The 24,291-nt window shown below is 43.7% G+C and overlaps 1 protein-coding gene across 1 annotated transcript in view; it reads right to left on the bottom strand.

The window, feature by feature from the left end:
• Positions 1-15,006, bottom strand: part of SPARC (secreted protein acidic and cysteine rich) — a 38,202-nt gene extending 23,196 nt beyond the window's left edge. Inside the window, exon 1 of the mRNA XM_060240298.1 lies at positions 14,807-15,006. The gene's annotated coding sequence lies outside the window, so the exon portion shown is untranslated. The remainder of the gene's footprint in view (positions 1-14,806) is intronic.
• Positions 15,007-24,291: the final 9,285 nt, after the last annotated feature.

The following is a 24,291-nucleotide window of genomic DNA, read 5'->3' as shown; positions in this document are numbered from 1 at the left end:
CACCCCCAAAGTCTCCAGGTATTTTCCAACATAGACCTGGCAACCCTAAAAATACCTGGAGACTTTGGGGGTGGATCTGGGAGAGGGTGGAGTTTGGGGAGGAGAGAGGCCACAGCATGGCACAATGCCACGGAGTCCACCCTTCAAGGAAGCCATTTTCTCCAGGGGAGCTGATCTCTGTCAGCTGGAGATCAGTTGTAAAAGTGGGAGGGTCTACCTGGAGGCTGGCAACCTTAGCACTTGTACTCATGGACAGTAGCAGATTTGTGTGACTGAGCATGAAGACAGATGTAATATAAAAACACAGCTGGTAATGAATTCTTCAGCTGCAGTGCAAGCCTGGCTTTCTGTTTGGTTTCACAACTGAAACTGGTAATGATGATCAATCAAATGTTCATGCAGCTGTCAGACTTGCAGATTCTCTCCCTGTCTTCTACTGCAAACATGAAGAAAATTTTTTCAGAGCTTGACCATAGACAGAAAAGGCAGGTTTGGATGGAATGCAAAGAAAGCACTTCCTGGTTGGTTCTGCTACTTAAACCCCCCCCCCCACCTCATCTTCATCCTGCTATCCCCTTCTGCTAGCTGCAGTTGAGAATGAAGTATTAGTAGTTCTCTAGCTGCCTGTGAAGTTCCACAACCACACAAGATGGATGAGCAACATGGGGACAGCAAGATTTTTGGGGTATGAGTTTTTGAGAAGATGAGGAAGATCTAATAAAATTTCCTCCTTAAATACAGGGCTGTAAGGCTACACTGAATGTTAGAGTTCTGAGCTCACCAAACATTATAAACATATTTCCATTAGGCATGGCCTCAAACAAGGAAAAAAAAATCCCTCCAAATAATTGATGATTAAGCAAAAAGAAGTGTGATATTTGAGCTTCCTACCCTATCTTTTTATGTTGAAAATCAAGTTAGCTCAGAGAAAAGCAAGCTTCAACACGAACATGTTGCTATCCAACATATCTTTTCTTGAAGAGAAGCCCTGTTGGACACAGTGGAGTTTACTTCTAAATAAATATGCATTTATTTCGAATGCAGTGAGTCACTGCAGTCACTCACCTGAAGCTGAGGTCTACTCTTAAATGTGAAAAGTCACAAAAAAGTTAACACACCAGCATTGAATTTTGAACTCCAAACTACCAATTCAGATTTGAAAAGCTGATATGTATAAACATATTTGAAATATGAAAATGTGGATGATCCCCCCCCCCCCCCAACATTCAGTATATTTCAAATGGAATGCAAATATTTTTTTTCTGCTGTTTCTGTGCAAGATTGCAAGAGGCTTTATTTCAATGAATTTTTCATGTGCAATGAGGGATCTCAAATGCTTGATACCTCTGAATTTTTCAGGTATTTATATCCACACCTGCAGTGGGCTTTACAAATCCTTATATTAAAACTGACTGGAAAAAAAAATTGTGCTCTGCATTTATCTGGAGGACTGCCTGCTGTTCTACTCCTCAGTTATTTTTGCATGATGTACATTTGTTCATGTGATGGAAATATACCTATCTATATGGATTTTAATGGAAATCACGCAGTATGGTTTCCCACCTAATTATAAATGTGGTTGATTTCAGTATTACAGATACTTTCTGGTTAGAAGCCCTGGATAGACACAGATAAAATGGGGAGTCCATTTCCCTTTGACTTGGCTGCTGCCAAATGAATACAGCATGTTGCTCTGCCTCCCCCCCACCCCAACTCCTGTTCAGTACACCAAGTCCCTTCCTCTCGCCTTTATTTGCTCTGGAGGCTGCTGAAAGCATCCTCCATAGCTGCCAAGACCCAAAGCTGAGGTCAACAGCTCTTCCCCTTTCAAAGGCCTTTTGGGTGTGTGTGTGTGTGTGGAAAAGTACAGCTGAATCTGGCTGCTTCCCTCATCCTCGATTTATAAGGACCTTTCTTGTGCTTTTCCTTTCAGAGATGTTTTTATTTTATTTTTTTGCTTTCTATTTATGTCCACTGTAGATGTTCTTTGTACTGGTTTGCAGGTTTGAGTGGAGTGTCAAGGGGGTGTATTCCAAAACCCTCTTCCCCCACATCCCTGATCGCTGTCTGGACTGAGATTTCAGCAGCAGCCCCTACCCCAGAGAACATCAGTTTTCAAGAACTGGGTCTTCTGAGCTGAGGGTTTTGAGTCAATCTGACAACAAGCCAGCAACTAGTCAGAACTGCCACTGTTGTGTTTGGAGGTAGAAGCAGCATGTATAAACTCAGTGAGCAAACAAGCTTTGCATACATGTCTGTTGCCCAAGACAGGAAGCAGTTTATTTCAAAAACAAAATGCAAAGAAAAGCCTCATTAAAAAATGTTTTAAAGTGGAGTTGCACAGAGGTTTTGGCTCTGATGCTGTCCAGCATGGTCCTTGATGCTTTGCAATAAGATACTTGTCAACTGTATAATGTGACCTCTTATAGTAAGGATCTGCTTCACAGCCATCAAGCAACTGCCTGTAAAAAAAATGATCTGAGACAAGCTGTCAGGGGAATTTCTGAGACAGGGCCTTAGGCCCAAAACATGTTTTTTAAAGACTGTTTTCTGTTTGTAATATCTTTGTCAGTACAACCTCCTTTTTCAAGCCCCCGCATTTTCTCTTCAAAAGAAACTGGAAATCTGAAGAGATATGTACTCTGTTTAAAGCAGGGCTATTTGTAGAAAAGGCCCAGCAGGAACCAATTTGCATATTAGGCCACACCCCCTGGTGTCACCATTGTTCCACACAGGGCTTTTTTTGTAGAAAAAGCCCAGCATGAACTAATTTGCGTATTAGGCCACACCCCCTGACACTGAGCCAGCCGGAACTGTGTTCCTATGCGTTCCTGCTAAAAAAAAAAAGCCCTGGTTTAAAGTCTGAAGCAGCAGAATAAAAGTTTGAGTCCAGTGGCACCTTTAGGACCAACAAAGTTTTATTTAGTAAATAAAGACTCAAACTTTGTTCTGGTACAGAAAAACTGTCAGCTATGGATTACTACATACAGTGATTTTACTTTCCAAGTAGGATAGTTTGCATTAGATGAGATTTTTAAATTTTGCGCTAAAAAGATTGTTTTTGAGTATGTGCAGAGTCTTCTTTTCTTGGGAATAAATCACCATAGCTATTTCCAATCTGGAAATTCTGTCTCAACCCCCCCCCCCAACCCCCCCCCCAAAAAAAAACAAAAAACAAAAGGTAAAGTTTCTAAATGTTCTGCTGCCACCACCACTGCCAGTACAGGTATAACTAGTACTTCTTTATCAATTAATTTTAATGACATCAGATTATGGGGTAGTAGTGGTGGCAGTCACCCTGTTCACTGTAAAACCAAGCTTTGAATATCTCAAAAACTGAGATTTTACTAATCAGCCTATTTTGTTTGCACATGTTGATATGACTTGAATACAATTTGCATGACTTTAGGGTAGGCCCTAGACTGAAGTCATGCAAACTGTGGTTGCCAGCTGAGCATTGGCAACTAGCAGGTGTTTCAGGAGCAGCAGCATTCAAAGTAATGTCACAATGTCATAGGGCTGCCAGCCCCAAATTGGGAGTCGGGGATCTCCTGATTTGGCAGGCTCCAATCCATCACTGGCCAGCTAGCTGGTGGGAAGAAGTCCTGCCCCCATTACCTGGTGCAACATCTCCAGCATGATGACATCATGCAGAGGTGATAACCATAGAAGTTTGCCAAAAATACCAGAGTGTCATTGTGCAGCATCCCCAGAGTGATGACAACACTTCTGTGTGATGCCATCGCATTGGGGACGTTGCACACGGTGATGTCATCTTGTCCCCACACTCCCAGAGAGCTCCCTCCCACCCCCCATGAGGAGCAAAGAAGACATGGCAACCCTACAATGCCAACGTAACAGCAATTAACCCACCATTTTCCTCTTGCTGCTGCACTGAGCAGCGGGAGGAGGCTGGGGCTGGAGGACAGAACATTTCCCACTACATTTTCCTTTCTTCAATCAGTTTTTATATTCTAGAGTCAAGCTGGTAGCCAGAATTGGGGGGGGCGGGGGGGAGGGGGAGGGCTGCTTGTTAAATGAAAGGCTACTCTGTCATGAGTTAAGACAGAACATTATTTGAAATGATTATTAAATTATTAGGCAGGAACATTGAGTAATTGAATTATTAGGCAGGTTATATAAATATAACCAAATACATATATAGAAAAATATATATTAACTGCTTTTGCAGGGATAGCAACAACCTGCTTTCACAAGTGACAGACAATACATACAACTTCCTCAAGTTTTTCTTAATGCAGAGTATAGTGCAATCTGTTGGCACAATCTATTGCCAGTAGTGAAGGTGGGGAAAAGAAACAAAGAACCAATAGATCTACTACACCCCAGAAATTAGGAACTCCAGGATGAAACTTGAGATCTCCAGCAACCCAGCTTATTTAAAATCCTATACTATTCAGAAATCCAAAAGTAAAGGTTGTCTTAATCACAGACATCATAAAGTACACTATAGACTCTAGCTATAAAGTGGCTAGAGAAAGGGAAACTTGAATAAAATTATTTAAAGTACTTGAAGTTTAGGCAGGGAACCAGAGATAGCCTGTTTTGAGCTGCTGTGCTCCCCCTAATGGTGACAAGATCCATTCTCCTCAAACCCCCCCCCCCACACACACACACACATTTCTGTCCATGTAATGCCTGTAGTGCACCACAGGCTCAAGTAAGAAATGTTTGAAATGGCTGCTCAACACAACAGCACAGAAGCAACTGGTGAAAATAACTAGTTTGCAGGAGTATTTCTGGTAGACAAAGCATTGTATGCTCCTGGAAGGGCCTGTCTGCAGCCCCCATTCACAAGAACAGAAATTAGTACTGATCACAAAGTTCAGCAACATGGGATTCCCAATTTACATTTTTATTGAGAGAAAGAGAGAGAGAGATTTCTAGTCTAAAAATGTGCGGCTGGGCTTGAAAGTGTGTGAGCCTCTTGGGGAACTGACAAGGTTTCATTTGGTAAATGGATGGCAGTTCTGAAGATCTTTTGTTTCCAGTATTAGCAGGAGTGGAAAAAATTGGTCAAATAGAAAAATGTACACGTTGGTTCGTAGTCCAGTTTTTCTTGTTGCAGAATTTGGACTGCCTAAGTGAGGAACTGTAATTTTTGGAGTATAAACAGATCTGTCTATGTTGTAACAAGCTCATACTTCACTTCTGCTTTGTTCATGGAGAGCAAAGTACTCCAAGACTCCTGTTATACAAGCATTATTCCAATAACGTTTTTCTCCCTGTGAGAAATCTAATCATTTGGTAAGATTTCATGTCATCCTTTCTGCCTTCCCCTAGGAATCAGCCCCTGCACATCTGCAGTGATTGTGTAAATATCCTTTCAGTAAATATGGTGTTCAGCCAAGGTAGGGCTGAGCATTACAGTAAAAGCAGGCCTTGGATTCAGCAGGAGCTCACAGGAGCACAGCTCCTGAACCTTTCTGACGCCCCCCCCCCTACCTACCTTGTCCATTGAATAGTAGGTAAAGCTGCATAACAATCCCTGGATGAGCTCCACCAATTTTTTTACAAAATGACTCTGACTCAAAGAATATTCCAATCTCCATTTAAAGGGGGGGGGGGAAGTAAGCCTCTAGAACAGGGGTGTCAAACATGCAGTTCGGGGGCCAAATCAGGCCCCTGGAGGGCTCCTACCAGGCCCCTGAACAACTGGCGGTCATTTTCTTCTCCCTGTGTCTTGCTTTCTTCTGCATAAAAGCTTGCACAGGAGCTACAGAGCAAAACCTCTATTTTCTCCATTGGCTGAGGCTCCTCCCTTGGGGAGAAGGGGGGAAGAAGAGCTTGCTTTGCCAGTCTCTCTCGATCACACAGCAGAGCTACTGAGCCAAGCCTCTCTTCCTTCTATTGGCTGAGGCTCCTTCCCCCAGTCCCCTGGGGAAGGAAGGAAAGAGCCAGAGTTTCCTTTGCCCAGTTCCCTGGATCCCATTGGAGAAATACAAGAAAGCATCTTTAAGACCAATGAGTGCTAACGTTTTAAGCATGTTTTAATTTTTTTAAAAATATATCTATTTGTGTTTGTGTTCTTTATAGAATTTATATCTCTGCTACCTAATCTTAAATAGGTACACACATGGCCCAGCCCAACATGCCTCGGGCCAACATGACATGGCCTGACCCAACAAGGTTTCATTTATGTCAGATCCAGCCCTCATAACAAATGAGTTTGACACCCCTGCTCTAGAACTTAGAAAAATGTGAGGATGTTATTCTACCCATTGGTTCAATGAGATTTATATTTGTTCCAAAATGATGTTTGTTGACATTTATTTAAATTGTACTTGGATATTTAGATATTTTAAAATATACTTGTGTGTTTCTATTTTATGTTTTCCTCTGATATAGGCTTCCCAACCCTCCCGCCCTGGCGGGGGACCCCAGGATTTCCACCCTCTTCCCCCGCTCCCCCCAAAAAACGGAAGTGGGGGGAGGGGGAAAACGGCACCTGGGAGCATGGCGAGCCGCCCGATCCTGGAGCGGACGAGACCGCCGCGCCACTGCCGCCCCCTCCCCGCCCACCGCAGCTGCTCCTCCGAGATGGGCCCAGGCTGAACCATCTCAGAGGAGCAGCCAAGAGGCGGCAGCAGCGCAAAGGAGGGCGAGGCAGGCCAGGAGCATGGCAAGCCGCGAATCCGGGCCCTTCTAGGACCCGGACTTGCGGCTCGCCACGCCCCCGGCCCGCCTCCACCCCCCCTCCACTTCCACCCCAGAGGCGGAGCGGGCGAGGCCACCGTGCTGCTGCCGCCTCTTCTCTGCTCGCCGTGGCTGCTCCTCCGAGATGGGCTCAGCCTGAGCCTATCTCGGAGGAGCAGCCACGGCGAGCGGAGAAGAGGTGGCAGCTGCGGGGCGGCTCGCCACGCTCCCCGGTGCCGTTTCCCCCTCCCCCTAGCTCCACCCCAGTGTCTCCTGGCTCCACCCCCAAAGTCTCCTGGCTCCACCCCCAAAGTCCCCAGATATTTCTGGGGTTGGACTTGGCAACCCTACTCTGATAACACTTTAGTCTGTCCTTCCACAAAAGAGAAAGCTGAGATAGATAGCTATTATAACATTAAGGAAGCCTTGAAACCCCCAATGCTTTGCAAGGTTGGTTTAGCAGGCTTAACTTCTTCCTGGTTAGCTCTTCATTGCCACTACAATAAAAATTCTTTCTCCTTAGGTTTAAGCCACTTCATGGTCTTGGTCCATCCTGTTTCATTCTGTAATATATGAGCCATGACCTACACACCTCCAGGCTTTCATCCTTAGTTGCTCTGAGAACTCTTTTTCAACTGACTTCACTTACTCTTCAAGGCTGTTCATTATGCCTGGAATTCATTCCAGAAATAAAGCAACATCTTATATTAGAAAATGACTTGACTTATTAGTAATCTTAAAATGACCCTGTTACCCTGTTTCTGTGTCTTCCATGGGCAATGTATGTGGATTAAGTGGATTAGTCAGGAATATACGGTATTATATTTCTAACAGTGATGGATGATTCTCTCATGTGGCTCAAAAGTCCAGAAAAATATAAAGAGTTTAACCCAAAAATAGTGGGTCAAAAAACTACAAAAAGTAACCTGCCAACATTTGCACGTGCACAGACATAAAAAGAAAAACATAGAATTGCCTAAGGAGAGAGAAACTGGTTGATTTTGTGGCTTTGGGAGAAGGAAAGAAAACAGGCATTTAGAGTCTTCAGGAGGGAGGAGATAACTGAGAGATTAGGTAGATTGGGGAAGAGGAAGAATTGGTTCATTAGGTACAGCAACAGGGAACAAAATAGGAACCACCAAGAATCCCCTTTTGTTTGAAATAATTTTATGTGGCTGCATACTGAAAGTAACTATTTCTGTAAAATGTGCATTCTGATCAACAGAGGCCCTATTATCTTTTCTCACTAAGGGTAGCACTGCTTACTGCTGCTTTCTACATGACCCACTTTCTTTCCCATTCCCGGGGAAGACTAATTTTTGCTTGTGGGTCATTAAACTATTACAGAGTTGCATTTTGTCTGTCATCCCCTTTGTTCATGCTTCATCTTTTCATCTGAAATTATTTGTTCCCCTGACATGTTCAAGTACACTATGCCCTTCTCCTTTGGTAACTTATCCAGTCCTAGTTTTAGGGTTTACACACTTGCAACATAATGTTCTCTTGATATTTAAAAAAAAGAAAAAGGCTTTGAAGAAGCTTGGATTGCACTTCAAACTCTGAGGTAGACTGGTTGAATAGTTTTGTGAGCTCCTTTCTCTGCTTCTTAGCTCTAAAAGGGTAGCTGTGCTAGTCTATAATAGCAAATTAAAGCAGAAATCCACTGGTGCCTAAAGACCAACAACACTGATTGTTTTCATGACAAATAGTTCATTTCTTCAAATATGTGCTGAAAATCATATTGGGAATGTTTATAGTGAGCTAATACCAGTTTCCTGATTTATAGGTCTCCTAAAGTGGCCATACTGCAAATAATCATCAATATGTTCACTTATACTGGGCCCTTTATTTCTGGGAGCACTTGTGCCCAATGATACTGACTTCTGACACCAGCACTACTCTTTGTCCATACCTTCTTCCTCAAATATCAGAGATACAACTTTGGGTTTTGTGCATGCAAACCATATGCTCTACCACTAAACCACCCACAGCCATGTCGTCAAATACAATACGATACATCCAGCTGTCACTGAAGGGGATGATGGTATAGTCTCTTCTTGTCAGGGTGACACCATGTACTTTATATGCAGCCAGCAGGTAACAGATTAATATATTCCATAAGAGGCTACCCCTATAAATTAAGTCATCATTAAAAGCTGTGAAAGACAATCCCATACTTCCTCTAACCTGAAATCCTTAGTGATGTACTAACTGAATTTAAGGGTTAAAGAAATGGTGAAAGTAGGGACTTGCAGCTGGACTTGGGAGTAGATTCACGGTCACACACAGTCTGGGGAACATGATCAGGGCTTTTTTGAGCAGGAATGCACAGGAATGCAGCTCCGACTGGCTTGGCATCAGGAGTGTGGCTTAATATGCAAATAAGTTCCTGCTGTGTGAAACAATGGTAATGTCAGGGGGTGTGGCTAAAAGGCAAATGACTCCCTGCTGGGCTTTTTCTACAACCCCCCCCCCCCCAAACATGATAGTCCTTTTAAAGTTGCTCATGCTAGGAATGTAAACTTTAAGCAGCAGATTAATCAACAACAGATGTAGTTGATTAATTGATGGAGATGATTTTATTCATTGGCACCAAATTGTAATGGTAGAGGACACAGAATTACAGGCATGCTTGTTTTTGAGACAACAGTTTGTTTCAATAATTTGACAGACATAAAAAAGTAGATTTTTCCTTTTTAACTATAAGTTTAGTAAATTGTAAATTTAAATTACAAATATCATAAACAAAAGCTATCACTAATTGTTTAAAAGAAAGGGCACCTTTCTATAATTACTTTGACATGTTTAATTGATATAAGTTAGATGATAAAGCAAAAATTATACAGCTTGTAGACAGCTTAGCCTATGACAAACCATAGTTGTAGAGTCACAAAGAAATGTTCTACTAATAGAGTGGTGTCACAAGGAATTATACAGAGTGACTCTACAAAGCCATTTAGCTGTAGTATATTTTTAAGTGAACCTTTTTAAGGGAAACAGGAAAGCTTGAAGACCAATGTACATAAATCCCTGGAGCACAGTATCAACTTTAAATCTGATGATATGGCAGTTCCCAGTTATTGTTGTGACTCACATGTAGAATTGGCCTGAATGCCTGTGTACCACCATAAACCCGCTTACATGAAACAGTTCAGTGCTGCTGCAGGCAGCAGATGCTATGGCAATAAATCCTGCAGAGGTCCCTCCCCTCCCCAAACTGTGCCCTCCCCGGACTCCATGCCCAATACAGGTATTTCCCAAATCAGAGTTGGCAAACCTAATAATATTGCTAAAAATATGATACTTGCAGTGCACAAAGTGCTTTAAAATCATTACCTTCTTCACCTGCAGAAAATGTCTATAATCTGGGTTGTTAATTACTATTACAATTTTGGAGTTGCAAATTGTCTGAAAAGAAGCAACTTGCCCGAGGTTTAAAGCTGCTCAGTAACTTGATATTTCTCCTTGAGTTTGAACCCACAATTTCTAGCTAGGTCTACACTTTGGCCGCACTGACTATGGTAAGAAAAAGCCAGCAAAAGTACTATGTGGGAAATGCTGTTATTGGGATTCTGTTGCTAACACTGCGGGTATGATCTTAAGGGCATGTCTCCAGTTCCTTATTTCTATTCAGTTCCATCTCGATAAAAAAAGAATACACTTGCCTGCCCTAACTCTAACATTTTGATGAAACAGATACGGTATATTGCTTTTTTTATTGTGCCCTTATAAGGAGAGGTTGTTCAGTACTGCGTTTAGGTCCTCAGCATCAAATATATGGCCTTAGGGAGGAATGATTGCAAGAATATTGTTCTATCAAAATATCTATCACCTAAAGGCAGAGAAGTGCAGAAAGCAATTTTCAATGCATATAAGAAAAAACTATTAAGTACAAGATCAGGAATATGATCTAGCTATTGCTACAAAGAAGACACATTCCAAACTGGATTAGTTTATAGTTTCTAAAATAAAATCAATTTACAAGCACTGTTATAATCTTTAAGGAACTGATATCTAATTCTCGCTGATGGGAGGTCTGTGTTCAGGGGTGGGCTCCACCGGGCAATTAGCAGAACCTCACAGACCCTGGGTGACCCACTGCCACCACCCACCATCTCACAGAAAGATCTTGCTGGCCAGTGTCTAGAGGAGCATCTGCCACTGCCAACATAGGTGCCACTACCAGCAGAAAATAGGCCGGTAGACAATACGCACTATCATGGAAGGGCAGGCAGTTGTATATGGCAGCACTGTGAAAGGGAGAAGACTTGGCTGGAGGATGCTTCTCCTTGATATCTGTTTTTTTGTAAAGAGGCTGGGCACATGCCAGCAGCAGGAGAGAGAGGATGCAGCTGCTTCTGTTCTGGGTTCACTTGCTTCTCCCCAGAGTGCCAGAGGTGACTGCTTTGCCCTGTATGAGGAAGTTGCAAAAAGAGCCCCAGGCAGTTGGAAGCCAAGTTAGTGAGAGATCTACCAGAAGGCATCTGGGACTGATCTAAAAAACCTGTGTCTGAACTGTAGCACATCAGACCACAGATGGGGAGATGCCATTCTCAGGTTTTTGCCAGTTCCTCAGATAAGATGTTTTCGGGAAGCCTCTTAAAATATGTGGGCTGCAAGGGATGGGCCATTTTCCCCAGAGGAACAGCAGAAAGCTTCCTATTCCTCCTGATGCCTCCAGTCTCCAATTTCTAGGTGTTGATCAGTGGTGGTGGGGGGGGGGGGGGATGCCTAGTGGCAGTGGATAAGCTGGGCCAGGCTGCAGCCTATACTGCACCTTTAAGACCAACAAGTCACGCATGCTGATCCTTGCAAATGGGTTGCAAGAGCTCTGCATTTGGTTCCCTTTAGTACCCCCTCCCCCCAAAAAATTGAAAGTTTGCTTAAGCAACCCATGTGTCACCACAGAGGCCTCTGTGGAAATGTCCCATAACTTCATGGGCAGGGCTTGTTGCTGAATCCAGAGGGAACATCTTTTTTCCAAGTACTTTAAGGAAAATTAATTTAATGCTGACGGATTCAGAGAAGCACAAGTCATGATCATTTCTCCCCTTGGGGGACTCCTTTCTTTGGGAGCTGGGAGGGGAACAGCTCAGTCAAGGACAGGAGAGGAGTTCTTATATTCCTGTTTCAACAAGAAGGCTGGTACTGGTGGGGCCAGAAGGAGTGTGAGTCATTACAGGGGCCTTTGAGGTGATCTTCCAATTTGCAGTGGGAAGTCTGCCCTGCCAGAACACCAGAGCTACATAGTCAGAAAATTTGTAGACTGTGATTGGCCAGATTTCTGTGGAGAGCAGCAACATACTTAACATGGTATGTCCAGCTGGCAGTGGCTTCTCAGACAGTTTGCGGATCCCTAGCTTCAGCCACTGCTGATGCTGGCTCTGAAGCAAGAGGTTACGTAACTGAATGTTTCCCTTTACTGGGCTCTCTCTCTAAATCCCTCCACATAGAAAACTATCATGGCATGGTAAAAACTAGACCACAATCCTGCTCCTTGATATCTGGTTTTCTATACAGCAGCAGCAATAATAATAATAAACATTTAATTGTATGAGTCCCCCACCAGCATTCTGATGGTACAGCCCAGACAGAGGTTTACCACCTAAAAGAGAAAATAAGGCCTTTACAGCATAGGAAAGTCAGGCTTGGTTTGGCTGTGATTTTCCATCTAATTTTGCTGCTATTTTATGGATGCACTGCCACCATGTATGCAAGTCCAGGTGTTCAGCAGTCATGTTGTCAGTTCTCAACACTGTGTCCCAAGGGGAAAGTGGCCGGAAGTTTGGGTTGGATAGAAGCCCAGATGGTCACCACCTGTAAAGCTCCTTAACACATGTGTGCATGCACATGCACACACACACAGAGCAGTGCTAAAAGGTATCAGCAACATCCTCAGTTACAAAGAATACCTAAACTTCTGGTAATACTAGCAAGCTAATTAAAGGCAGGTTTGGGCAATCCTTTGTTTAAATAATAAAATCCAGTATAAAACTGGCATAAATAACAGTATGTACTTAATTGCTGTTCTTTCAGTATTTTAAATACTAGTTGTGTAGAAAAATCTGAGGTTGTTGTTGTTAGTGTCTAAATGAAGTTGAGCTGGGGTTTAAGCCTTCCTGGAAGCAATATTCCTTAATCCAAAATGGAAAAAAACAGACTGTGATTAGGAAAAAGGCACTTTGTGTATGTACTAGAGCATTTTGCTTTATATTTTTGCTGCTCATGTTCCAGAATTTGAACCACATGTTGAACACAGATTCTGCTGTTGACCCCTGATGATTCCTAAAGATACTGAGTAAAAGCGAGTTTGGGTTCATATATCATTTAAAGCTACTTCAGCCCTTCTCACACTGTTGGTGTGCTGTGCACTTGTGAAAAAGCAGAACAGCAATTCTAAATGAAAAAGGAGAAAAGCAGTTCTAAATGTGCCAGGTTTCTGATGTATGAAAAAGAGGCAATTTTAAATGTATTTTACCTGAGCTTCTGGATGAACTATTGGCTATTGCATTAGGGAAGGTTCCTTTACAATTGTATTTCATTCCCCTAACCCTTGCACTTTAGTATGTCTGAGTAATTTGGGCCTTTAAAAAGAATTATGTGTGCAGTACAAACCTGACTTTGCTATGAATGTAGAGAATACAGTCCAGGAATAATACCATATATATTTCCAAGAACTAGAGAGAGACTATCTGCTATGTCTCTTTTATGCCTATTTCCTATGTGTATTATGTAGGAAGGCAATTCAGACCCAAACCAGCAATATTTCAAAATAACCCTTTTGAACTCTTCCACATTTTAATTTGGGGGAGGGGGAGCTGCAACTGGACACATCCTTTCCTTTCCACAGCCAAGGCCAAAAAGGCCCTTCATCTCATGAACCAGAAGACACTGAAAGGGTTTCCATGGAAGCCGACATTCCACTGTGGGAGAGTCATATAAGAAAAGAGTTTTTTCCCCCAGTAGGTGGAGCTTGGCAAAAGTTTGAAAAGTCGATATCTCTCTTCCCCCTTCCCCCCTCCTCATCTCCTGAGTTTGCCTATGTGGCAGACAATGGCTTTGTTTGGACTGTTTCATAGAACTGTGCAGGCATTTACTTTAATCCCCTCACAAAAAACAAAACAAAACAAAAAACCGACCCTCTTCCCTTCAACTTTATCATCCTTCCAGGCTAACAATCTGCTGCTTTTTAAATGTTTTGTCCCTTGAGAATGGAATGCTCGGGGCAATGAAGTGCTTTCTTAGTGGCTTCGTCCCAGATAGAATCTTTCCATGGGAATTTTAAAGTTAACTGTCTTTTCCTTGGCAAGTTTTTTCAAAATAAAATACTGTTCCAGGAGGGAAGGATAGCAACAATAAAAGCAATTCAATTATTCTCCTCAGAGGAAGTGGAGGAGGCATGTGCTGCCTTTAAGGGCAGTAAATTTGTCCTTTTGAACAGATGTATAATGTGAACACCTAATTTTTAATGTCCACGATTTCTTGGCTGGAAAGAATCTCTCCTTCTGTTATGTTTGCCTTCTAAACTCTGTCATGAGAAAAATGGTGAGAGAAATAAAGACAGGATGATATGTGTGATTGTGAGGGAGAGGGGATGTTACTAAAACTGACATTTTTTTCTGAAAAGAAAAATATGGTTTGGTGAAATTTGTTAAGAAAAGAAATTCTCTTGATCGGTTTAGATCTTCAAAAGGACTGTGATCTGAAGTGCTCAATGACAGGGTGTATGCCATGCACCAAACCTAATTAATTAGAGAGGATCAATTGTGAAAGCCTAATGACAGTGTAACAACATGCCTAAAAATGTCTGCAGCCTCTTCCAAAGAAATACATGCATCCATATATTGTAAGAAAATATTGGAATAAGCAACATTTTTCTGAATCTTTTAGAATAATAAAGAAAAGTTCATTTTTTGGAAATTATTTATCAAAAGCAAGGCAAATAGAGCAAAATTCTTTAAAGTATGTAGGAATGGAAAGTCAACAAAATGCAGAATATTCTCCCACACCACAATTTTTCCTACTAATTTATAATTAAGTTGTGAGTGTTAGATCTCATGTAATAGGTTGTTAGAAATAAAGAGAAGAATCCTGAAGACTGAGAAATAACTGAGAGTAGAGAATGGAAAAGAAGGATTTAATGCCATACCTCAGGGACAGGGGCGATGGAGCTGAGAAAACTTCAGCCTCTGTGAAGGATCTGAAGGAATCTGAATGTCATAGAAGGAGGCAACAGGAAAGCATTCAGGGGGGTTGCTGGGCTGGGTTTCTGTCTGTCTGTCTTTCTTTCTCCTCCTCTGTTTACCAAATCTGATCCTTTCTCTCTGGCTACAGTGGGTTGGCTTTCACATCCCACCCCCCCCAGTTCCTTTCTCCTAAAATATATTCTGTGGCTGCAGCCAAAAGCTACACGATAGACCAGAGCAATCAAGTAGTGTCAGAGGAAAAACCACACAGTGCCTTTATGCGAACTCTAAAGCAGAATGGGTGCAGAATGAAATTGATGGTCACATTTAATATTGCCAGAATTCAGCTTTTCAGTGCAATCATTTTTTTCTTTTGTGCATCCCCCCTCCCCCAATATTATCAAGCTGTGGGGGGGGGCGTGCACTGTTCTTCTTCAGACAAACCAAGGGCTTGCAATCCAAAGGAAGTCTGTTACATGGTGATGTGCAGTTGATCTGGAATACGATTCAAACCACTGATGATCTCTCAGTGTATGATAACTAATTAAAAGTACTGAGAATCTGCATTGTCCTTTCCTGACATAGATAGCTCTTGTCACTTGTGAGAGGGCACATGGGTGCAAATATACACTCTTTGGACATCTACTATTTGATTAACTGTATACATTATTTCTATACCAACCACCTGAGAGTATTAACATATATGATCTCACTAATCTTTACAATAATGTTTTGGAGACAGGTATTTTTCTTTCTCCAGTATTACAAGTAACCTGGGGGAGGGGGGAAGATGTGTGAGAAAATTTTTTCTCTAATTTCCCTAATTTTAGAATGTTGTAGTCACCCATTTGGTTACCAGGGTGCCTGGAGACTCAACTCACACACATCTGCCAGGAAAACGTGGGTTTGCTCTACCAGACTGTAAGGGACTTATGTGAGTACTAACAGCCACAACGTTGCAGCAGCACTCCATGTCTCTGGAAGAGTGCTAACCAGAAGGAAAGATGGGTTTTCAGTCGCTCCATGCACTCACCATCTCAGCTGTTGCAGCAGAAGAAGTTGCGCCGCCAGGAACTGTCCAGGCAAGCGGATTCCAACCTTGACCATAGAATCCATATGGGAAGGCTAACATCACCAGCAACTATCTTCCTGCAGTGCCAGACTCCATTACAGCGAAGCGGGAGGCTCATGTACTCAACAGATGTCACCAATGCATAAGGCAATCAAGCTTATCTTAGGCGTGGATCCTGTCAGACTGCCTAAAGCCTTTGTCCAATGAAACCCAAGACAAAGGATGGTGCCAGTAGAGGAATGAAGAAGAGGAAGAACATCTTCACTCAGAGCCAAGTTTCTTTGTATAGATCAGGTGTTACCTTAGGTAGCAATTTGGCCATCTATTATCACCTTTTAGATAAGTTTTGATAGCCTTTTAATCACTTCCACCCCAATAATTTCACCCATTCTTTCCCTTAATGGTCATCCTGGAGCCTCCCTCTTTGGCCCATTGTTACCTAGAAGTCCAGTCAGGTAACCAGGGCCAGGTCTGCTCATTGGCCAGGTATGGCCATCCAATCAGGTGCCCCCAATAACCTGGCTATTGGTTACCGCATAAGTCCAGCCCTTATGGTCATTGCCGAGCCTCCCCTTTTTCTGAGGTCATGTACCAGCTGACCACCTGTCATCCACCCCTGAACTTCCTACCCCCTTAGGGGTTAAGGTAGACTTTATAACCTCTGGCCCAACATTCTGCACGTGTGCATCTAGCAGTACCCCATTCCTGCCGTTTAGATACATCCCGGATTCTTGGCCAGTTGAGGGTCCCCTTCCCCATCGTCCTCGTTTGTCGCCATTGGAGCCTTCCTTGAAGATTACGATCGGTAATTATCACCCTGTTTGTCCATCCTTATGTTACCTCTATGCATTTCTCTCTATTTTTATTAGGTCTGTATGTATGTTATATGAGTCTATTATCTTGTATGTGTGTGTTCTATATTTTTCTGTAATAAAATCATACTTGTTTTACTTAATTAGTGTCCCTGGTAAATTTAGCAATAATTTCTGGAAGTGGAATCCTGTATACCTAGATTCTAGATCCTTTTTAAGCCAAAGGTGCCCACCTGTCAAATCCCCAACCTCTTTTGAGGGCATTTTGGCTTACAGCTGATAGTAAGAGATTGTAGCTTGATTGTAGCTAACCTAAGTGGGCTCCTGGCTAAGAAAGTATCAGAATAGAGGATTTGCTTTTTCAGTCTCATAGCCAATTTGTCATATTAGCTGTCATAACAGTAGATAATAAAGCCATAATGTAGGAATATAAAAGTGGAAGAAAATCAGAGCATCAGTGAAAACGTGTTCAAGAGAGTGGGGAAAGAAGATGAAGCTTAGCTTGGGTCATAGTTGTACAAATGGGACTGGAAATGTGCCAGTGTGTATTTGAAAAAGTGAAGTGGTTGCTGTTGAAGTGATCATTGTTGAAAAATCCAACTTGACAGTTCAAGGAACAGACCTACAACTGTGGCCTTAACAGCAGCAACATGTAACTCATGGAATTTAGAAAAGGAAGCTTGTAGTAGTTTTTTTTCTCTTGTATTTGTCAACAACAGCTTGACCCCCCCCATGATGCTTTTCTTACCTTGATATAATGTCTATATGAAAAGATATACAGTGTCTATTTTGTTGCAAATATATGGGTAAGAACTAAACCACGGTACATATTAATGTCGGTGTGTATTCACAACAGCGCACAAGTGACAGTGTAACTATGCATTGTGAAAACAAAACAGGAGGTTGCTACTAAAAATTAAATTCAATTCTGGCCTTTCCCATATGACCTTAAGTCAATCAGTCTAATCCACTTTACAAGAAAGCTGTAAGAATAAAATGGAACAATTTTATGTATGTGTTCTGCATTCAGTGGAGGAAGGAAGAGAGCTACAGATGTGATAAATAGTAAGTACTGTACCTATCACTATCTGTAGTTCAATGCACATGCATAGAACACACTGCAAAGAATCTGTCAATCAGAGCACATCTAGCATATGATGAATAAAACTGCAAGATAGGGTTGCTACTTTTTTTGGATGTTCTTCTCTTTTTGTTCTTTTTATTTAACTTACTCTCCTTACAGAATATAGAACATGTGGCCAGAAACACTGTTATATTGATGGAATGAACCTTCTTCAATATTCTGAGAAGCAAATTTTGAAAGTAAATTCAGATCTTAATAGTAAAACAGTTATCAAAATATAGAAATCAGGATGTTAATTACAGCTTCCCCATAGACATACAGATTAAAATTTCAATTTAAGCCCAACTGTAAGAAAAAAGCTCATGGAAAAAGTTTGGGAATAAGAAAGGCAGGCAAACCAGTAGCAAGAAAAAAGAAAAGAAAAGCTCTATATTGATATCAATGATAGAAAGCGGGAAGATAGAAGTGAAGGTTAGAGTTGGCATGTGTGTCAGTTAACCAGATTTGTGCCTACAAGGATCAAGGAGAGATGCCATGACCTTCACAATGACCATTTTTGAAAGGTAAACATACCATATACAACAGCTATGATCCCCTATCAACTGGTCCTCTAGTCTGTAGAGCAGCTTTTGCAACTGTGTGTGTAGGGTGGGGGGTGGATTTTGTTTCCTTATCTTGTAGGGCTTTTGCACCCACACATTGCGAGAGATGATTCTACCCAATATCATGAATGGTTGGACTGGATAATTAAATGACATATTTAATATCTGCCTCCCATAAATCTGTGTGATAACATGGACAAACACCAAACAGTACAACCCTGAAAAAAATATAATAGAGTCTTCTGTGTAGGTATTATACAATTGGCTGCTGTGTAACATCTCTCTCGGCTTGACTTCGCGAATGAAGATTTAAGAAGGGTGCAGTAGTCCACGTCTGCTGCAGGCTCGCTGGTGGCTGACAAGACCAATGCGGGACAGGCAGATCCGGCCACAGTGGCTGCAGGGAAAAGTCTGATTTGGGGTAGGTGCTGTAGCAGTGCGATTCTTCCTCAATCTCCTTTTGTCCTCAAGACCAGCTATGCGTGCGTTCTCAAAGGAAGAGACAGCCTGGTGGATGGTGTGCCTCCATGCTTTGCGATCTGAGGCTAGGTCAGACCACTGGTGATGGTTGATGTGACAGGTGCCAAGGGATTTCTTCAAGGAGTCCTTGTACCTCTTCTTTGGTGCCCCTCTATTTCGATGGCCGGTGGAAAGTTCGCCATACAGAGCAATCTTGGAAGGCGGTGGTTTTCCATCCTAGAAATATGCCCTGCCCAGCGCAGCTGCGTCTTCAACAGCAGTGCCTCAATGCTTGTAACCTCCGCCCGCTTGAGGACTTCAGTGTTGGTCACAAAGTCACTCCACTGGATGTTGAGGATGGTGCGAAGGCAGCGCTGATGAAAGCGCTCAAGGAGTCGCAGGTGATGACGGTATAAAACCCACGATTCGGAGCCGTAGATGAGGGTTGTCATCACAACCGCTTTGTAAACATTGATCTTTGTGCCTTTTTTCAGATGCTTGTTGCTCCACACTCTTTTTTGCAGTCGGCCAAATGCATGGTTTGCCTTTGCCAGCCTGTTGTCAATCTCCTTGTCGATCTTGGCATCTGAGGAGATGATGCACCCCAGGTAGCTGAACTGCTGGACTGTCTTCAGAACTGATTCACCCACAGTGATGCAGGGAGGGTGATAATCTTCCTGGGGTGCAGGCTGGTGGAGAACTTCTGTCTTCTTCAGACTAACTTCTAGGCCGAATAGCTTGGCAGCCTCTGCAAAGCAGGACGTCATATGCTGCAGAGCTGATACCGAGTGGGAGACGAGTGCAGCATCATCAGCAAACAATAGCTCTCGGATAAGTTTTTCCATTGTCTTGGAGTGAGCCTTTAGTCGCCTCAGGTTGAACAGGCTGCCATCAGTGCGATAGCGGATGTAGACACCATCGTCATCATCTAGATCTACTGCGGCTCTTTGAAGCATCATGCTAAAGAAGATCGTAAAGAGAGTTGGTGCAAGAACACAGCCTTGCTTTATACCTGTGCCTATTGGGAAGGACTCCGAGAGGTCGGTGCAGTGTCTGACTTGGCCTCGCTGGTCTTCATGTAGCTGGATGATCATGCTGAGGAACCTTGGGGGACATCCTAAACGTTCCAAGATTTGCCACAGGCCTTTCCTGCTAACGGTATCGAAAGCTTTGGTAAGGTCGACAAAAGTCACATATAGACCCTTGTTCTGTTCCCTGCATTTCTCTTGGAGCTGCCTGAGAACAAATACCATGTCGGTGGTGCTCCTGTTAGCTCTGAAGCCGCACTGGCTCTCTGGGAGGAGTTCTTCTGCAATGGTGGGCACCAGTCTGTTCAGGAGTATTCTGGCAAGGATTTTGCCTGCGATGGAGAGCAGGGTTATCCCCCGGTAGTTGGAGCAGTCTGACTTTTCCCCTTTGTTCTTGTATAGGGTGATGATGATTGCATCGCGAAAGTCCTGTGGTAGTTTGCCTTGTTCCCAGCAGGTGACAAGTACTTTGTGAAGTGTGCTATGTAGTACTATGCCCTCATGCTTCCAGATCTCTGGTGGGATTCCATCAACTCCCGCTGCCTTGCCACTTTTCAGTTGCTTGATGGCTTTAACAGTCTCTTCTAGGGTGGGGATCTCATCCAACTCTGTTTTCACTGGTTGAAGTGGGGTGAGGTGGATTGCTGAATCTTGAACTACGCGGTTGGCACTGAAGAGAACCTGAAAATACTCCGACCACCGGTTCAGTATGGATGCCTTGTCTGTGAGGAGCACTTGGCCGTCTGCACTACTCAAGGGACTCTGAGCCTGATATGATGGGCCATATACTGCCTTCAGGGCTTCTTAGAACCCTCTTAAATCACCAGTGTCTGCACACAGCTGGGTTCTCTCTGCAAGCTTGGTCCACCACTTGTTCTGAATGTCTCGAAGCTTGCGCTGGAGGTTGCTACATGCAGCGCGAAAGATTGCTTTTTTCCCGGGACAGGAGGGCTGAGCAAGATGTGCTTGGTAGGCAGATCTCTTTTTCGCTAGTAATTCTTGGATCTCTTGATTGTTCTCATCAAACCAGTCCTTGTTCTTCCTTGTGGAGAACCCGAGGACTTCTTCAGAGATCAACAGGATGGTAGTTTTTAGGTGTTCCCAGAGTGCTTCTGGAGAAGGGTCTGTGGGGCAACTGAGGTCCTCAATTCTTGACTGGAGTTTTGCCTGGAAGGCAGCTTTAACTTCGGCTGACTGAAGGCTGCCAACCTGAAGCTTCCTCCGAGGGATACCTCCTCTCCTGGGTGTGGGTTTAAAGTGAAGACGGAGATTGCAGCGTACAAGACGATGATCCGTATGACATTCCGCACTTGGCATTACTCGGGTGTGTAAGACATCTCGAAGGTCTCTCTGGTGCACCAGAATGTAGTCGATAAGGTGCCAGTGCTTAGACGGTGGGTGCATCCAGGTTGTCTTCAGGCTGTTCTTCTGCTGAAAGATAGTGTTTGTGATGGTGAGCTGGTGCTCCGTGCAGAATTCTAGCAGGAGGCGCCTGTTATCATTGCAGTTGCCAATGCCGTGTTTGCCAAGTACTCCTTTCCAGGCTTCCGAGTCTTTACCTACTCTGGCATTGAAGTCGCCAAGGATGATCACCTTGTCCTCTGTAGGGTCTTCCGTACGAGGTTGCATAGATCAGCATAGAACTTGTTCTTTTCTGCAGGATCTGCTTGAAGGGTTGGGGCATACACACTGAAGAGTGTTGCGTGCTGCTTGTTTTGAAGTGGGAGGCGCATGGACATGATGCGATCTGAGTGACCTGTTGGCAGGTTTTCGAGTTTGGAGGCAATGGAGTTCCTGACCATGAAGCCAATGCCAGAAAGGCGGCTCTCAGCCTTTGACTTACCTGACCAGTAGAGGGTATAGCCAGCACCGTGTTCTTGAAGACTACCTTCCTCAGGGAAACGGACCTCACTGAGAGCTGCTATGTCAATATTCAACCTGAGAAGTTTGTGGGCAACTAGAGCAGAGCGTCGTTCAGGGCAACCACTGTCTACTGTGTCAAGCATGGTTCTGATGTTCCAACACGCAAGCTTTAGTCTTTGCACACTTTGTGAGGCAGGTGCATGCCTTTTCTTTGTTGTTATTTTTTGACCGCAAGTAAGGATGCCCGTTGACCGCGGCTAGCCAACTGGGGTGGGGGAGACGAGCTTTGTTTAGGCCACCTTTTCTAGGCCCCTCTCCGTGCGGAGCAAGCATTGCTGTCCCTAGATAAGGCTGCTTGGTCGTTCAGGGTGCTGCCGAAAAATGCTTTCGTCTCCGGGTTAGCATCAGGCGACCAATACCCTGAACCGCCTACATGCAGGATTGGGACTGCGGCTTCCAGTGGCATCTTCCACCTGCCGTTTCGCCCCTTGCCCATACCTGCAGCACTTGGTGTGTTGTGGGTTGTGGATGTGAATATGCCCTTCAGGCCTGAGCAGAGGAATTTTTAGGTGAAGCACAGTGTGCGCGGTACTGGCTCCACCCTTTCACCTTTGGGTCATCTGCCATGGCCCAGTAAGCCGGGACGCCGGCAGCGAGTCCTCCAGGTGGTAGGTGTTACATTAATGAGCCACGTCATGGTGCGACCGAATGTCTGGCGGTGTAACATACAGCAACACAACAGATGCATGTGGAGTGAAGTAAGACTCCCCCTGGATTATTTGAGAATGTGCACAAAATGCTGCTAATTGCACTGTACTGACTAGACAATTTGCATATGTAAAAAGAAAGCTAAAGGGTTTGAATTGTTCCATAACAGCTAACATATCAGTGAAAATGGCTCTGTGTTTGCGGCAGATGACCAGACCACACTGAACCAGTGGGTATCAACCCCCCCTAGAACACATTCAAATTTGTTTGTGATGTCTGAATTGAGCCACAGTCTACAGGTTGGCAGTCTCTTACATGCTGACAGTGGCATGTAAGCAACCATTTTGTTTGGCTGCCAGGGCCAAATCTCTGCCCAAGAACTGGCAAAACTATGGAGCCAAGTACTGGCAGCACAGTTGGAGTCAGCAGTATGGGAGAAAGCAACAAGCATGATTTGGACCTGTCATCACCTTCCAGGTCTGCACAGTCACAAGCTAAGTCCAGCACCATCCCCTGAGATTCTGACGGTACTACTGCGGTTTAGCTTTCTCTCAGTTTGGGTTGCCAATCTCCAGATGAGGCCTGGAGATCTCCTGCTATTCCAATTAATCCCCAGACAATTGAGATCAGTTCCCATGGAGAAAATGGCTGCTTTGGGGGGTGGACTCTTATGGCATTGCACTCTGCTGAGGTCCCTCCCCTCTCCAAATCCTGCCTTCCCCAGGCTCTACTTCCAAAATCTCCGGATATTTCTTTACCCAGAGCTGGCAACCCAACTCTGAATACATTTGGCCAGGTACAGCCCTCATCTTCTCTTCCCAATTTTGTTTGCAGGTAGATGTTGTCTTTTTTTGGCTCTTGAATCAAAAACATTGCCTGCCTCTGGTGCCTGAACATATATGAACATATGAAGCTGCCTTATACTGAATCAGACCCTTGGTCCATCAAAGTCAGTATTGTCTTCTCAGACTGGCAGCGGCTCTCCAGGGTCTCAAGCTGAAGTTTTTCACACCTATTTGCGTGGACTCTTTTTTGGAGATGCCGGGGATTGAACCTGGGACCTTCTGCTTCCCAAGCAGATGCTCTACCACTGAGCCACCGTCCCTCCCCTGAAGAGCCTGCGATGCAGCAAGAGGGTCTATTGGGTGCTCAAAATCCAACCCTCCCTGTCCCCAGCCCACTCCATTTTCCAGTCCCAAAGAAATAGAAAAAGAGATGATGAGTATGGGACCCCATCCCACAAGCTCCAGTGCCTAGATAGAGCTTTGATACCCAACCAAAAGCATGGGAAATAATTGTTAAGAAGATGTGATTTGACATAGAGTTCCTTGTACCCATACTGCATATTTTTATGTGTGGACTGCTTCACACTTTTGCAACCCAAGTTCTCCATGACTATTGTGAGTAGTAGAAAATCAAGGTACAGTATTGTGAGGCTTGAAGCGTGGAGAATGCTTCAGTATGGGAAATGACTGCCTGTTCTGTGTCTAATGTCCAATTGATGTATTTTTCTTGAGGATTGTTGGGAATCAAGTGACCCCCCCCCCCATTTATATGGGTTCTACAGCTGCCCCCCTCCCCGCTTTCTGAACCTGTCCATGTTACTTTTAATGGGCATCTTACATGCTGCTAGCAGAACTTTCCCTGGTGGTAAAAAGCATGATAAAAAGGCTTTACCTGAGAAATGTCAGCATCTTAGGCTATTATTAAATGCAACAAAGCATGGCCAGTAAAAAAGTGGCAGCCCTAATGGGTGTTGTACATTAGTATTTCCAGCCCTATATTCAGCTGCTTTGCCCCAATAGGGCTGAATGTTCTCT

Source organism: Heteronotia binoei, chromosome 5 (genome assembly GCF_032191835.1).
Source record: "Heteronotia binoei isolate CCM8104 ecotype False Entrance Well chromosome 5, APGP_CSIRO_Hbin_v1, whole genome shotgun sequence".
Classification (NCBI taxonomy): Eukaryota; Metazoa; Chordata; class Lepidosauria; order Squamata; family Gekkonidae; genus Heteronotia; species Heteronotia binoei.
This window is presented reverse-complemented; position numbering and strand designations above follow the sequence as displayed.